The sequence below is a fragment of the Podarcis tiliguerta genome, assembly GCF_965153285.1.
Source record: "Podarcis tiliguerta genome assembly, chromosome: 2".
Taxonomy (NCBI): domain Eukaryota; kingdom Metazoa; phylum Chordata; class Lepidosauria; order Squamata; family Lacertidae; genus Podarcis; species Podarcis tiliguerta.
Window position 1 is genome coordinate 114,133,911 of NC_139535.1, and position 15,603 is coordinate 114,149,513.

Sequence of the window (15,603 nt, forward strand, 5' to 3'; positions counted from 1 at the left end):
CATTTTTGCCTCCACCATTGCCATGTGGCCGCCATATGGTTGCCAAGAATAGAATGTGACCCTTGGGCTGAAAAGGGTTCCCCAACCTTCACCGTAGACTACATAGTTGGAACTCACCCGGCAGGTAAGAAATCATTTGTTGTTGTTTAGTCGTTTAGTCGTGTCGGACTCTTCGTGACCCCCTGGACCAGAGCACGCCAGGCATTCCTGTCTTCCACTGCCTCCTGCATCCCCTTCTCCATGTGCCCTCCATCTTTCCCAACATCGGGGTCTTTCCTCTTCTCATGTGGTGGCCAAAGTATTGGAGCCTCACCTTCACAATCCGTCCTTCCAGTGAGCAAGAAATCATATAAAGAAGTAAATATCTAACTCCGGTCTCACTACAGAATGTTTCACTCCTGCAGATCTTGGCGCTTCTCTAAGCTTGCAAACACTCCCTTCTTGTGTGAGGTCTCTGTCATTTTGGCTTGACAAGGATACACCCTCGGAGAACGTGTTCACTACAGTATTAGTATATAGGACGCTGAGCACAATTTCCCAAGAGGCAGCTGAAACCTTCTCCGTCTGGCAATCCTTACGCCTTGAGTAGCAGCTGGGCAAGTGAGAAAGCGACTCTCTAAGGCGGCAATCATAGCATGTGGCAGGGGCAGGGGTTTGCTTTATATATCTGTAGCTATTGGTTACTGCTGCGCCCTTGAGAGGGAGAAAGGTAGGAGAGCAGCGAGTGACAATCTCGTGCAAATGCTGGATGTGTGAATCACACTGCATGATAAATAGGTGCTGGGACACGAGTTGAGCAGGTGGTGTATTGAATAGTACTCAGATGGTGTGCAGCAACATTAATTGAAAGTGCAATTGCAGGATACTTTGTGGGGTTTAAGAAAGCTTACCCACAAGTTCTGCTCAGATTAAATGAGAACATGGGAAGAGCCCTGCCTGCCAAAGGCCCATCTAGTCCTGCACTCTGTTCTCACATTGGCCAACCAGATGCTGCTATGGCAAGCCCACAAGCAGCCTGGCTCACTGAGCGTTGTTTGTACCACCTTGCAATGCCACCTGCAGTCTTATAAAGGGCTTGTCCACATTGGAGCAAAATGTGGTTTTCTACTTTCCTGTCTCTGTGGGAATGTTTAGGGCGGCAGGAGAGGATATATTGTTTATGAATATCCTTCCTAATTTGTGTAAGCAAGTTTCTTTCCTTAGCAGAGTTTACATTCCCCTTTTTACACGCACAGCAGACAGCTGGTTGCAGGCTTGTGTAAGCCTCTTACTATTATACATTTCAGTCTGTCTAGGATTGAATTGTACATTCCTGGTAAGTTTCCTTGAAGAAGAAGAAGAAGAAGAAGAAGAAGAAGAAGAAGAGTTTGGATTTGATATCCTGAATGAGTCTCAAAGCGGTTAACAATCTCCTTTCCCTTCCTCCCCTGCAACAAACACTCTGTGAGGTGAGTGGGGCTGAGAGACTTCAAAGAAGTGTGACTAGCCCAAGGTCACCCAGCAGCTGCATGTGGAGGAGCGGAAACGCAAACCCGGATTATGAGTCCACCACTCTTAACCACACTGGCACACTGAATCCCTCTTAAAAGAATAAAGACACCACAATCTTATTCAAAGTCAATAAAAGAAGTTTACTTACATCAGGCAGAGCACAGACTGAAGGCAGACTTGGTTACGAATATGTACATGTGGATTGACCCCATATGGGGGGATGATCCCAGTGTTCCTGCTAACTAAAAGCTAGCAGAGCAAACCTAGCTAAAAGCTGGTTAAATGACTAAGGAAGTCAAAAAGAGGGAGGTGTGCTGCATGACTCGTCCTTTTGTTACCTGGACAGGTTAGGTCAAGCCCACCTTGTATCACATGCAAAAGGAAGGATGCTCCAGCCCAGGAGGAAACAGGAAGTTTCTACTGGCTGGACCAAACATCCCCTTGCACGTCCACTCTAGGAAAACAAGGAATGTTGTATTTGACTGCTCCCAGTAGATTACATCCCACAGTCTCCCCATTAACATAAGGTCACCCATATGCAGTGGCGTAGCGTGGGGGGTGCAGGGGGGGCCGGCCGCACCGGGCGCAGCATCTGTGGGGGGGCGCACTTGCACTCTCAGCTCTCTGCCCCTACCTGGCTCACTCACTCTTTCTCACTGCAGTGCTGGCTGTGTGAATCCGATCCGAGCCGCTGGGTCGCCGCCCACTATGGAGGGGAGGGTGCCAGGCGTGCGGTGCGGAGAGAGAGCGAGGGACTATCTGGGGGAGGGACAGTGCAGTGGGGGGGAGGCGCAAATTCCTTGCCTTGCCCGGGGTCTCCACCCACTGTGGAGGGGAGGGTGCCAGGCGTGCGGTGCGGTGCGGAGAGAGAGCGAGGGACTATCTGGGGGAGGGACAGTGCAGCGGGGGGGGGGGGCGCAAATTACTTCCCTTGCCCCGGGTGCTGAAAACCCACACTACGCCACTGCCCATATGACATCACCCAAACCTCTGTGTTGCCCCAGACCCTTCCCCTTTCTGACCTGGGTTTTCTTTAATACTTGAGAAGCCTGAAGTGGCCAAGATTGAAAAGCCATGCTTTTTAAAGAAGGGAAAGGTCCAAGGACAACATTGGGAGTGGATGTCAGGTGGACACCTGGCGGGCAGGTGCAAATGCTCATTTTGCTCCAGGGTGGAAAAGTGCTAGGACTGTGCACCAGCAAAACCAAGTTCAGTCAAGTGATCAGAATGGGGGTATGAAAATCTGTGTAGGTACCATGCTGGACTCAGCTTCTTGGACTCAAGAGGATATGGGTGGGTGGCCCATGGCCTGAAACTTGCACCTGCCCTTCAAAGGGTTTTTCTGTGGCCCTCCAAGACTCCCCCTCCAAATTTGCCATTAAAATGCACACACACAGAGAGAGTTTTATTTACCGTATTTTTCGCTCTGTAAGATGCACCAGACCACAAGACGCACCTAGTTTTTGGAGGAGGAAAACAAGAAAAAAAATATTCTGAATCTCAGAAGCCAGAACAGCAAGAGGGATTGCTGCGCAGTGAAAGCAGCAATGCCTCTTGCTGTTCTGGCTTCTGGGATAGCTACGCAGCCTGCATTTGCTCCATAAGACGCACACACATTTCCACTTACTTTTTAGGAGGGAAAAAGTGAGTCTTATAGAGCAAAAAATACGGTATTTATTTTAAAAACCTGCTCCTATGGATCTTGCATAGTGACATGGCAGTGGTGCTCTTGGAGGGCTGACGATGGCTCAGCGTGGCCCTTTTTGTGATGTACAGAAGCCCTACATGAAGGACTCCGGAGTCAAGCTGTATTTTAAGCAGGGCTTTATTCCAATTGCAGTCTTGCATCATCATAAAGCAGTCTTCCTACATCCAGGAATCAGCATACATAGGTGGGATTACATACAGGGGAGAAGCTAGCATGGGTGGCTATAGACCAACTAGGCAACGCCCCATGTCTCATGATGCTGACTCATCACATGATGCTGTGTCAGTATTTGCATTTAGCACAGAGTGTTAACCCCTTGATACCCAACAGCCCTTGCTTGAAAAAGGTTTAGCCACCTCAGTACTATGGGATGACAAAACTTTGGAAGAGTGAGACAGAAAGTTGGGAATAGATACAGAAGTCCTATCCTCCATCAGAGAGTTGTTGGCCAATGCCACAAATTTTGTTCTGTGTGCCTTGACCCCAGCTCATTCAACTTGAATTTGATTCTCAGGATGACATCTCGTGGGGCTCACAGAACAGGATGGAGGCATGGAATGGTAACCAGGGATGGGAGAGAAATTCAATTCAGCTCACATTCACACTTCCCAAAGCAATGTATGAATTGAAACACAGCCATCCTTCGAAATTCGTACTCCTCCAAATTTTGTGATTCAGTTCTCTAGCCAAGTGATGTGTACATATACTAGGGTAAAGTGTGCATTGAAATGCATATCTTAGTGAAAACAACATGCAAAAATGCATTACATATGGGGAAATTGCTGTGCAAAAAATGTGTACATTGGGCAAAGTTGCATACTTTTATTTGGGCTTGCATTAGGAGAAATTTGCATTGAAATGCTGATTAATTTTCATGAGGGTTTAAAAATAATAGCCCACAAACTTAATTTAAGATTGGGGAAAAAATAAGAAGCTAAGAGAAATGGAAATTGACTAAGCTACACATCTTTAATGGCAACTGATTTCCTGGCTACAGGCAAAGAGCAGAAAAGCAGGCTGGTCCTATAGAATCTTATAAAAGGAGAGGAGACTTTACAACATGATCTGCTTTGTCCCATCTGAATGGCACCTGGAGGAATGGAGAATGAAGCTAACAGACTATGCAGAACTGGATAAGTTAACTGGGAAAATTAGATATCAACGAGATCACAAGTTCATTGAGGACTGGGAAAAATTTTCGGAGTATTTGAAGAGTGTATGTGATGAGCAAACAATGCTAGTGGGTTTTAAAGAAGCTTTGTGAAAAAATAAGGAATATTGCAAAAATGCAAATAAGACTATTAAGACATTAAAAAGAAAAGAAAAGGCGATACTAAATTTGAGGAATGCGTAGACAAAATTTTAAATACGGATGATTGTCAGAGAAGTTGAGGGAAGTCCTAAAACTGAAAATATGTTAATCGGGAATTTGTATGATTGGAGATATTTGTGTAAAACTTAATAAAAAATTATTATTTTTTTAAAAAAGAATGGCACCTGCTACTTTTGATTTTGCAGCTGTGTTTCAGAATGCATTTCTCTGCAGTTTTATTCCAGAGCCATCCACTAAGAACACAACCCCCATTCATTGCAAGCTTATGTCCTGAGGTTTCATGACACTCCCACAGCCCCTACCCCAAATACAGTGGTACCTTGGGTTAAGTACTTAATTCGTTCTGGAGGTCCGTTCTTAACCTGAAACTGTTCTTAACCTGAAGCACCACTTTAGCTAATGGGACCTCCCGCTGTTGCCGCTACACGATTTCTGTTCTCATCCTGAAGCAAAGTTCTTAACCTGAGGTACTATTTCTGGGTTAGCAGAGTCTGTAACCTGAAGCGTATGTAACCTGAGGTAACACCCTATCTATTTTTTTTCCAAGTAGGTAAGCACACCTAAGAATATAAATATCCACTTAGCTAGTAAGTAATCATCTATTTTGCATCAAGAATTACATCACTATTCAATGTTTATGCGGTGCTAACAGAATTGAACAGATTGCACAGGATATTTGCCTGTTGGATTTGGGGGAATTTGGACGCAATAATTAGAATATTATTACTGTTATTATTAATCTTCATTCCAAACGCACGTGTCTGCATTTATTGGATCCTCTGTAGTCCTTTAATTAGAATGACCTCATTTTCTTGATTCCTAAGCAGAGATAAGTCTTGTCTTCTTGGATAGAAGGTGCTTTCTTCCCAAATTCAAAATGTGACAAGCTGTTATCACCCGTCCCTCCCTGCTGTGCTTGTTTCCTGAGAACAGATTGGATCCACACAACAGCTTACATATCTTGGAGGCGATATTGTTTCATCTGTATGGCAACCCAGAGGAGCCGCAGGTGCCTTGGCCTGCAAACCTCCCTAATCAAACAAGCAGCATGGCTCCACTTGCCAGTGCCAGATTTACGTATAAGCTAAACAATCTACAGTGGTACCTCAGGTTACATACGCTTCAGGTTACATACGCTTCAGGTTACAGACTCCGCTAACCCAGAAATAGTGCTTCAGGTTAAGAACTTTGCTTCAGGAGGAGAACAGAAATCGGGCTCCGGCGGCACAGCGGCAGCAGGAGGCCCCATTAGCTAAAGTGGTGCTTCAGGTTAAGAACAGTTTCAGGTTAAGTACGGACCTCCAGAATGAATTAAGTACTTAACCTGAGGTACCACTGTATAGCATGGGTAGGCAAACTAAGGCCCGGGGGCTGGATCCGGCCCAATCGCCTTCTAAATCTGGCCTATGGATGGTCCAGGAATCTGTGTGTTTTTACATGAGTAGAATGTGTCCTTTTATTTAAAATACATCTCTGGGTTATTTGTGGGGCATAGGAATTCGTTCACCCCCCCCCCCCCGTGGAGTCTGGCCCTCCACAGGGTCTGAGGCACAGTGGACCGGCCCCTGATCTATATCTGACCCCTGATCTATATCTTAGAGCCCCACTCTCTTGGGGGCCCCAAAAAAATTAAAGGAAAAAACACCTGGATGTACATTTCCCAAGTATAAGACAAAAAACAAAAACAAAACAAAAAAACCTACATATAGGAATGCTATCTTGTGTTGGGTAGGCTCCTATAATGTAAGTAATGGAAGTAATGGGCCTGCTAGCCTGCTCCCTAAAATATCACTGGTTTGCCCATTTCTATATATAGGGTGCCTACATTCACCTATTATTATTTCATGTTATAGCAAGAGTCTGGAGACTAGATTATGAGCGTTTGCATTATTAAGTTTGTTATTAATAAAAAAAAATCCTTTTAAGTTAGAGCTTCATAATTATTTCACTATTAATATACTTTTTCTTAATTGTATTTCAGTTCAACAATTACTTTGATAAAATACATTTTTTAAAAATGTGCAAATGGCTTTAGATACCTATTAGGTCCATAAATTACCATATGGCATATATTCAACACAAAAAACAGCGACAGTTTGTTGTTGACAAAGGACAGCTGGATATATAAAGGGCCCCATTACCTTCAGTAGGTTAAAGTAAAGGTAAAGGGACCCCTGACCATTAGGTCCAGTCGTGGCCGACTCTGGGGTTGCGGTGCTCATCTCGCTTTATTGGCCGAGGGAGCCGGCGTACAGCTTCCGGGTCATGTGGCCAGCATGACTAAGCTGCTTCTGGCAAACCAGAGCAGCGCACGGAAACGCTGTTTACCTTCCCCCTGGAGCGGTACCTATTTATCTACTTGCACTTTGACGTGCTTTCGAACTAATAGGTTGGCAGGAGCAGGGACCGAGCAACGGGAACTCACCCCATCACGGGGATTTGAACCGCCGACCTTCTGATCGGCAAGTCGTAGGCTTTGTGGTTTAACCCACAGCGCCACCCGTGTCAGTAGCTTAGGGCCTCATCAAACCTAAATCCGGCCCTGCTTGAACTGTAGCTATGCATTCAGCATTCTGAGAACCTGCGGCCAGCCAGCCAGTATTTTCAAGTCAGGGCAGGGAGGGTGGGGGCAAAGAGGTCAACTCTCTGTCCCTCACCCCCATTGCAGGATCCCCATGACTTCTTTAAGGAAAGGCACTTGTCTCATACAGTGCTTTTATTTATCATTAAATTAAAATAATGCTGCAGTCCTGAGCGTGGCTACTTCAAAGTGAACTCCTTCAAAATCAATATGGGGAAAAATTGTTTAGGATGGGAACATTACAGATTGTTCCCTACTGAAGGAGAATTACATGAAGATGATGGTACACAACACCAGTGCAGTTAGGGAAAATGTACAAAACTAGTTCAAGTATATGTTGGAAGTGTAAGGAAAAGGTGGGAACATTTTATCATATGTTGTGGATTGTAAGGTAAGGTAATTGTAAGGTAATTTAAAAAATTTGGGGAATGATATACAACGAATTGAAGAAAATGTTCCATTTAACATTTGTTAAAAAACCCGAGGCATTTTTGTTGGGGATTGTAGGGAAAGACCTTCCAAAAAAGTTGAAAAACATCTTTATGTATGCGACAACGGCCGCGAGAGTTCTGGTAGCACAAGGATGGAAGACTGAAGAAACCCCAACTAAAGAATCATGGCAAGAAAAATTGATGGACTATGCAGAACTGGCAAAATTGACATATAAGCTACGGGACAAGGATAACTGTGACTTTAAGGATGAATGGGAACCCTTTACAAAGTATCTGAAGATGCAACAAAGTGAACTGGACTCCTTGGCAGGTTTTGAATAAACATTCACAATTTTTTTATTGATAATAATCAGCTAAACAGTTTGAGGATCTATACAACTTTGTAACATGCAGAAAACAGCATTATTAGAGAAACCAAAGACTGGAACTGAGGGAAGTCGGGGGGTGGGGGTGGGTGGGTTCTGTGTGGGAGGGGGAGGGGGAGGGAGGAAAAATGGGGGGGGGGAATAAGGATGATATGTTTTTGGATAATATGTCTTGTTATAATTTTGAATAATTTTTTTAAAAAAAGGATGGGAACATTACTGTGAAGGGAGCATTATGCTGTAATTTCTCTTCCAGAAATCTAACCTGTGGGACGAAGCTCCCCCCTCGGAAATGTATTTATGCCTTCTTTGCCCCACTCCTCCATTTGTTAATAGTACCACCACTGAGAGTATTTTTATTGGCTCATGTTCTTTAAAGGAACCAGCCTCTGGAAAAGCGGTAGAATTCAGATTTCGGCAGGCTCTGCTTCTGCCCTGGCCGTGCTACCAACCTGCCAAATTCCTTCCAGTATCCCTGGCTCTGACGCAGCTTTCTTTGATCTAACTCCTGGTCCCTCCAAGATGAGTGACATTTTAAAAAATAAAAAGTGGGGAGCATCACTTTGCTTACCACCTATTTTAAGACATGGTTACTTATTGAATATTAAATTTTAGTGTTACTAAATAAGGAACTGTCCCTTGAAATAGGGAGCGGGTGCTAAGTCGGTGTCCAGATTTTCACTTTTGGGAATATGGCAACCCTATACAGGGACACGGGTGGCACTGTGGGTAAAAGCCTCAGCGCCTAGGGCTTGCCGATCGAAAGGTTGGCGGTTCGAATCCCCGCGGCGGGGTGCACTCCCGTCGTTCGGTCCCAGCGCCTGCCAACCTAGCAGTTCGAAAGCACTCCCGGGTGTAAGTAGATAAATAGGGATCGCTTACTAACAGGAAGGTAAATGGCGTTTCCGTGTGCGGCTCTGGCTCGCCAGAGCAGCGATGTCACGCTGGCCACGTGACCCGGAAGTGTCTCTGGACAGTGCTGGCCCCTGGCCTCTTAAGTGAGATGGGCGCACAACCCTAGAGTCTGTCAAGACTGGCCCGTATGGGCAGGGGTACCTTTACCTTTACCTATACAGTGGTACCTTGGTTCTCAAACTTAATCCGTTCTGGAAGTCCGTTCAACTTCCAAAACATTTGAAAACCAAGGTGTGGCTTCTGATTGGCTGATTGGCCCCAGAAACAATGCCAACAGCTGAAACAGATGTTCGGCTTCTGGAAAATGTTTGCAAACTGGAACACTTACTTCTGGGTTTGAGGCATTTGGGAGCCGATTTATTTGTCAACTAAGCCGTTTGGGAACCAAGGTACCACTGTATATGGCAACTATAATGTAGGCAACAGTGAAGAAAGTTTTAAAAAGGTAAAGGTAAAGGACCCCTGACAGTTAAGTCCAGGCACGAACGACTCTGGGGTTGCGGTGCTCATCTCGCTTTACTGGCTAACGGAGCCGACGTTGGTCCGCAGACAGTTTTTCTGGGTCATGTGGCCAGCATGACTAAGCCGCTTCTGGCAAAACCAGAGCAGCGCACGGAAATACCGTTTACCTTCCCGCCAGAGCGGTACCTATTTATCTACTTCTGCTTTTGAACTGCTAGGTTGGAAGGAGCTGGGACTGAGCAATGGGAGCTCACCCCGTCGCGGGGATTCGAACCGCTGACCTTCCGACTGGCAAGCCCTAGGCTCTGTGGTTTAGACCACAGTGCCACCCACATCCTGAAGAAAGTCTTAGGGTGCATTACATCAGTGTCTCCTCTAGATACAAGGAGGGGCCTTAGCTTGATGTCATAACTTTTGCTTTGAATGTAGAAGAACCCAGTTACATTCTCAGCATCGCCAGTACAAGATCTTTAGGAGTGAGAAAAACCACCATTTGGAACTCCAGGAAACTGCCACCTGTCATGAGTAGACCATACTGGGCTAGACCTGGGGTGCGAAACCTATGTGGCCCTCCAGGTGTTGCTGGACTTCAACTCCCATGAGCCCCAGCCAGCATGCCCATTGATCAAGGATGATGGGAGTTGTAGCCCAGTAGCATCTAGAGCAGCATTTCCCAACCTTGGGCCTCCAGCTGTTTTTGGACTACAACTCCCATAATCCTCAGCTAGCAAGACCAGTGGTCAGGGATGATGGGAATTGTAGTTTGAAAACAGCTGGAGGCCCAAGGTTGGGAAACACTGATCTAGAGGACCACTCATTCCCCGTCTTTGCCACACACAGATCTTTCTATAGTGTTAAATATGTAGCAGTGATCAGATTGTTGGTCTTGCTTGAAACCAAGGTTCAAATCTTCACTTTGCATGTGGTGGTTTGCTTGGCGGTTTTATACAGAACACTTTTCACGACCAACCCCACCGATTTGGCAGTGGCTAAAACTACCACACCTTGCTCCTTGGATGTTGGGTCTTGAAATACATTTTGCATTGCAGTCAAAAAAGATGGGACCCAATTTGGATGTCTGGGTAGAGCCCCCCAGTTACAGACCTGAGTTCAGGCTAACTAACAGTACAAACAGCAACAGCAACAACAATTTTTTTAAAAATACCTCAGTAATATACACAAAAAACCACAAAGATGTGCCAATGAAAGCCTTCTCATATTTCATCCAAAGCACCATTGAGGCATTTTGGTAAGCTGGTGTCCTTTGCTTCCGTTGCCAAGAGGCAAAAAAATTGAGAGCATCACAATGCATTGGTCCAGGAGAGGGCAGCAGCAGCAGGCTCCCATAATTCCTCAAAAAAACTGAGTTCCAATACTATTGGATCCAATTGACAGTAACAGCAAAAGCATGGTCACAGCTCCTAGGATAGTTCAAAGCTTCCTTTCCTTGTGGAGTAGTCTAGGGTTTCAGATCATGTGATTCCCAAAGGAGAAAAAAACATTGTGGCTGTACTCCATATATTTATAAAAATCAGACCAACAAAATATGGCCTCTTTGCTGAGACTGGGTTTAGTAGTTTGAACCAATAGCAATTGGTATATCTCTGCTGTAAGTGAAGTGGTCAAGAGAGACAATTGGAAATTACTTTTTAAAATGGCTCAGTGTTCCTAAAAGATTTGAACTTCCATGACAAAACAGCTAACTAATTCAGACCAGGTGTCTATTCTGAAGAAAGGGATTAAACTGGAAAGGTGGGTTGGATTTAAAATCAAAAGGGTTGTTGCTCCCCACAAGGATTCAAAGTCCCAGACACTTTATATTAGGGCTGTCATAGGTTACTGGGATTTCAAAGCTGGAATTGATGTCTAGGGAAAATTTCCCAAAGGTGGCACTTTGCCCTGGATCTTAGGCAAGGCCTAATCGAAAAATTGTTTGTGGTTTGTCTACAAAAAGCTCAACCATTTTGGTGGTTTCCTAAAAAAAAGCTCAGCAACAACTTTTGGGGTGTCCTGCCTGGCCTCAACTTTTTGAAATATGGGGACACTACTTTATATGACATTGTTGGTCTGTAGTGGAGTTCTAAACATGAACATATTTTCATATTAAATCATAGTTATTTTCACATTAATGGCAGCTGCCTTCTTTTTTTTTAAAAAAATGATGTCTTAACTGGGGTCTACTTGATCCTGTTGCCATATTGCTAAAGTGCTTTTTGCAAGCATAGATATGTTGGTTTCTGATATTTCTGGCCATCACACCTGAGTCACTGAGGCATTTTGGAACATTCTCCCGCTGTGGATGCGCACAGACAAAATCTTTAAATACCACATATGCTTGTTCTTCCTTTTAGAATTAGCTTTGTTGGAAACTCAACACTGAAATGTCATACAGGGAACATTAGTCACCTCTGATGAGGCCATCAGTGCTGGAAGAGAACCTTCAAATTGTTGCCTCAAGTGTTCCTTTTTGCCTTAAACAACCTTAAGGCAAGGAAATTTGTCTTAAACCAAGGCCCAAGAGTAGGTGGTGTCTCATTATTGCTTTCTAGTTTCAGCTCACTGAAATCACTGTAGTTGTCACCTTGGAGTGAGGATGTGTTTGACTGATGTTCATTTTAGCACCGAAGAATGACAGACACAAAGCCCCATCTGCAGCGCTTGATGTATAAAAAGCCTGATATGACTGAAATCACATTTTTCAATCAATTCTCATCCCATTTGTGTAGTAATTTGCAAGCATCCCCGAATACCTACAGACCGAAATGAAAAAAGACATACAGTACAATGCTCAAAGTATATGTGAGCAGTTTCTTTAAAAAAAGACATTGGATCGATTATTATTTATAGGGTCATTGTCAGAAGAGTACTTTTGAACCAAACCAATTCAAAGTTAGTCCAACTCAGAACAGACCCACTGAAATCAATGAACACTGCTAACTTTGGCCCATTAATTTCAATGGGTCTACTCTAACTTGGTTGAATACAGCCCAATAATCCATCTGGACTGTGTTTCCAAGCAGATGCCTCTAGGAATCCTAAAAGGTGGCTATCAAGGCAGCACCCCTCCCATTTTATCTGCCCCAGCAACATGTATTCAGAGGTAGAATGCAGCTGAACATGGAGGCTCAATTTAACTCATGGCTAACAAATGCTGGCAGGTTTATGTTCCACCATAATTCAAAAGCATCAATTCTTTGGCGATCAGTCTTCTTTATGGTTCAGCTCTCACTTCCATACATGACTACTGGGAAAACCATATTTTTAACTATATGGACCTTTGTTGGCACGGTGATGTCCCCCTCATTAAAGGTAAAGGTAAAGGTACCCCTGCCCGTATGGGCCAGTCTTGCCAGACTCTAGGGTTGTGCACTCATCTCAGTCTATAGGCCGGGAGCCAGCGCTGTCCGCAGACACTTCCGGGTCACATGGCCAGCGTGACAAGCTGCATCTGGCGAGCCAGCGTAGCACACGGAACGCCGTTTACCTTCCCGCTGGTAAGCGGTCCCTATTTATCTACTTGCACCCGGGGGTGCTTTCGAACTGCTAGGTTGGCAGGCGCTGGGACCGAACGACGGGAGCGCACCCCGCCATGGGGATTCGAACCGCCAACCATGTGATCGGCAAGTCCTAGGGGCTGGGGTTTTACCTACAGCGCCACCCGCGTCCCCCTCATTACCGAATGGCAAAATCCTCAAAAGCAACCGACAACTACTTCCTCTTCTGCATCTTTTTTGATTTTGGTCATCTGTCTACACCACAGTGGCATACCTTGGCATAATATTCTAAAGCAGAAAACATCCTCCTACAGAAAACAACCATCTCCCTTGGCACATTATTTATATGCCCTGCTAGAACATATACCGAAACTTATTACAGCTAGGTTTCCTCTTACTGATTCTTTCCCACGCTGCTTCCTGTTAGTAATTCTTTTGTGATAAAACGTTCTCTCCAAAGGATGCACAGAAGAGTAGGTTAAGTACAAAGCTATAGTCTGCTTATCAGTGAATTTAGTCGCAATGAGTGAAAAATTATGTTTGCCAGGCACTTGCACACAGTCGGAGCCATTTCTGTTTGATCACCTATGGATTTTGTTGGTGGATTCTCTGCATTTTCATGCATCATAAAGGAAGGGTGGATTCAGGCAACCACATTATTCTGTGATACTGAGGCTGTGTATCTAACAGGGAATCTCGTCTTCCACACCTGTCCCCTCCACCCGTCCCCACATGCCCTTAAAATCAGCCCTGGGGGAATTCCCAAGAGCAGATTTGGGGGGAGGCCAGGAAACAAAAGTCTCATTGCACCAGTGGGACTCCACTGTTACATTTCTATGCATACTTCACCCTTGGTATATGTATTTTTGGCATGCATTTCTTGGCTTGAGAATGCCATTGCGAAATTAGGAGAAATGTGAATTCCAAAGAAAGGCCGTACAGTGAGCCCGCCACTTATACAGTGGTACCTTGTGTTAAGAACTTAATTCGTTCTGGAGGTCCATTCTTAACCTGAAACTGTTCTTAACCTGGAGCACCACTTTAGCTAATGGGGCCTCCTGCTGCTGCTGCTGCGCCTCTGCTGCATGATTTCTGTTCTCATCCTGAAGCAAAGTTCTTAACCCAAGGTAATATTTCTGGATTAGCGGAGTCTGTAACCTAAAGCGTATGTGACCTCAAGTGTATGCAACCCGAGGTACCACTGTATGTGCTTTTAACTTGTGCGCATTCAGCTTTATGCGCATGGCAAAGAAAAATAAATAAATTGGGGCAGTAAGAGGCTGGGGTTCTGGGAAAAATGACATTGGCAATCCCACCTGCCATTGAACCCAATGGGTCTTTGACTGCACGTGATTTTGGCTTTAGGCTCAATCAATTCAACATCTTAATCAACGACTTGGATGGTGGACTCAAGGGCATCCTGATCAAATTTGCAGATGACACCAAACTGGGAGGGGTGACTAACACCCCAGAGGACAGGATCACACTTCAAAACGACCTTGACAGATTAGAGAACTGGGCAAAAACAAACAAGATGAATTTTAACAGGGAGAAATGTAAAGTATTGCACTTGGGCAAAAAAAATGAGAGGCACAAATACAAGATGGGTGACACCTGGCTTGAGAGCAGTACATGTGAAAAGGATCTAGGAGTCTTGGTTGACCACAAACTTGACATGAGCCAACAGTGTGATGCAGTAGCTAAAAAAGCCAATGCAATTCTGGGCTGCATCAATAGGAGTAGAGCATCTAGATCAAGGGAAGTAATAGTGCCACTGTATTCTGCTCTGGTCAGACCTCACTTGGAGTACTGTGTCCAGTTCTGGGCACCACAGTTCAAGAAGGACACTGACAAACTGGAACATGTCCAGAGGAGGGCAACCAAAATGGTCAAAGGCCTGGAAACGATGCCTTATGAGGAACGGCTAAGGGAGCTGGGCATGTTTAGCCTGGAGAAGAGGAGGTTAAGGGGTGATATGATAGCCATGTTCAAATATATAAAAGGATGTCACATGGAGGAGGGAGAAAGGTTGTTTTCTGCTGCTCCAGAGAAGCGGACACGGAGCAATGGATCCAAACTACAAGAAAGAAGATTCCACCTAAACATTAGGAAGAACTTCCTGACAGTAAGAGCTGTCCGACAGTGGAATTTGCTGCCAAGGAGTGTGGTGGAGTCTCCTTCTTTGGAGGTCTTTAAGCAGAGGCTTGACAACCATATGTCAGGAGTGCTCTGATGGTGTTTCCTGCTTGGCAGGGGGTTGGACTCGATGGCCCTTGTGGTCTCTTCCAACTCTATGATTCTAGGGCTTTTATTATTTTAAAAGAAAAAAAGGTGCCAATACTACCATGAAATTGTTACAAGTGGCACACTTATAATATTGAAAAAAGAGATGCTGGTAATGGGTACCCTTAAGTATCCCTAGAAAGCACCCCTGCGTAAGTTGTGGGCTTCATAGGAACAAATTCCTAGGGGCCGAGGGGTCTTCGCCTCCCTCAATAAAATATTTGCGGGAGCCCCAAAGCTGATGGGCATTGCCATTCCAATGTTGTGCGTGTCCACGTCATGTGATCAGTTATGTGGGGAGGGGCTTACCTGCGCCCTCCCCTATATTTTATTCAAGTTGGTACCCCTGGCGGGCTTCTTGTGTTAGTATTATTATTTATTAAATTTCTTAGTCGCTTGATCTTGCCCCAGGCAACTCAACGAACAACCACAAAAGGTTTCTCTTCTGCCAGTGAAATCAGTGATGATACACCAGGCAAGAGACTTTTGTTATAGTATACAACTTCTATCATGGGAAAA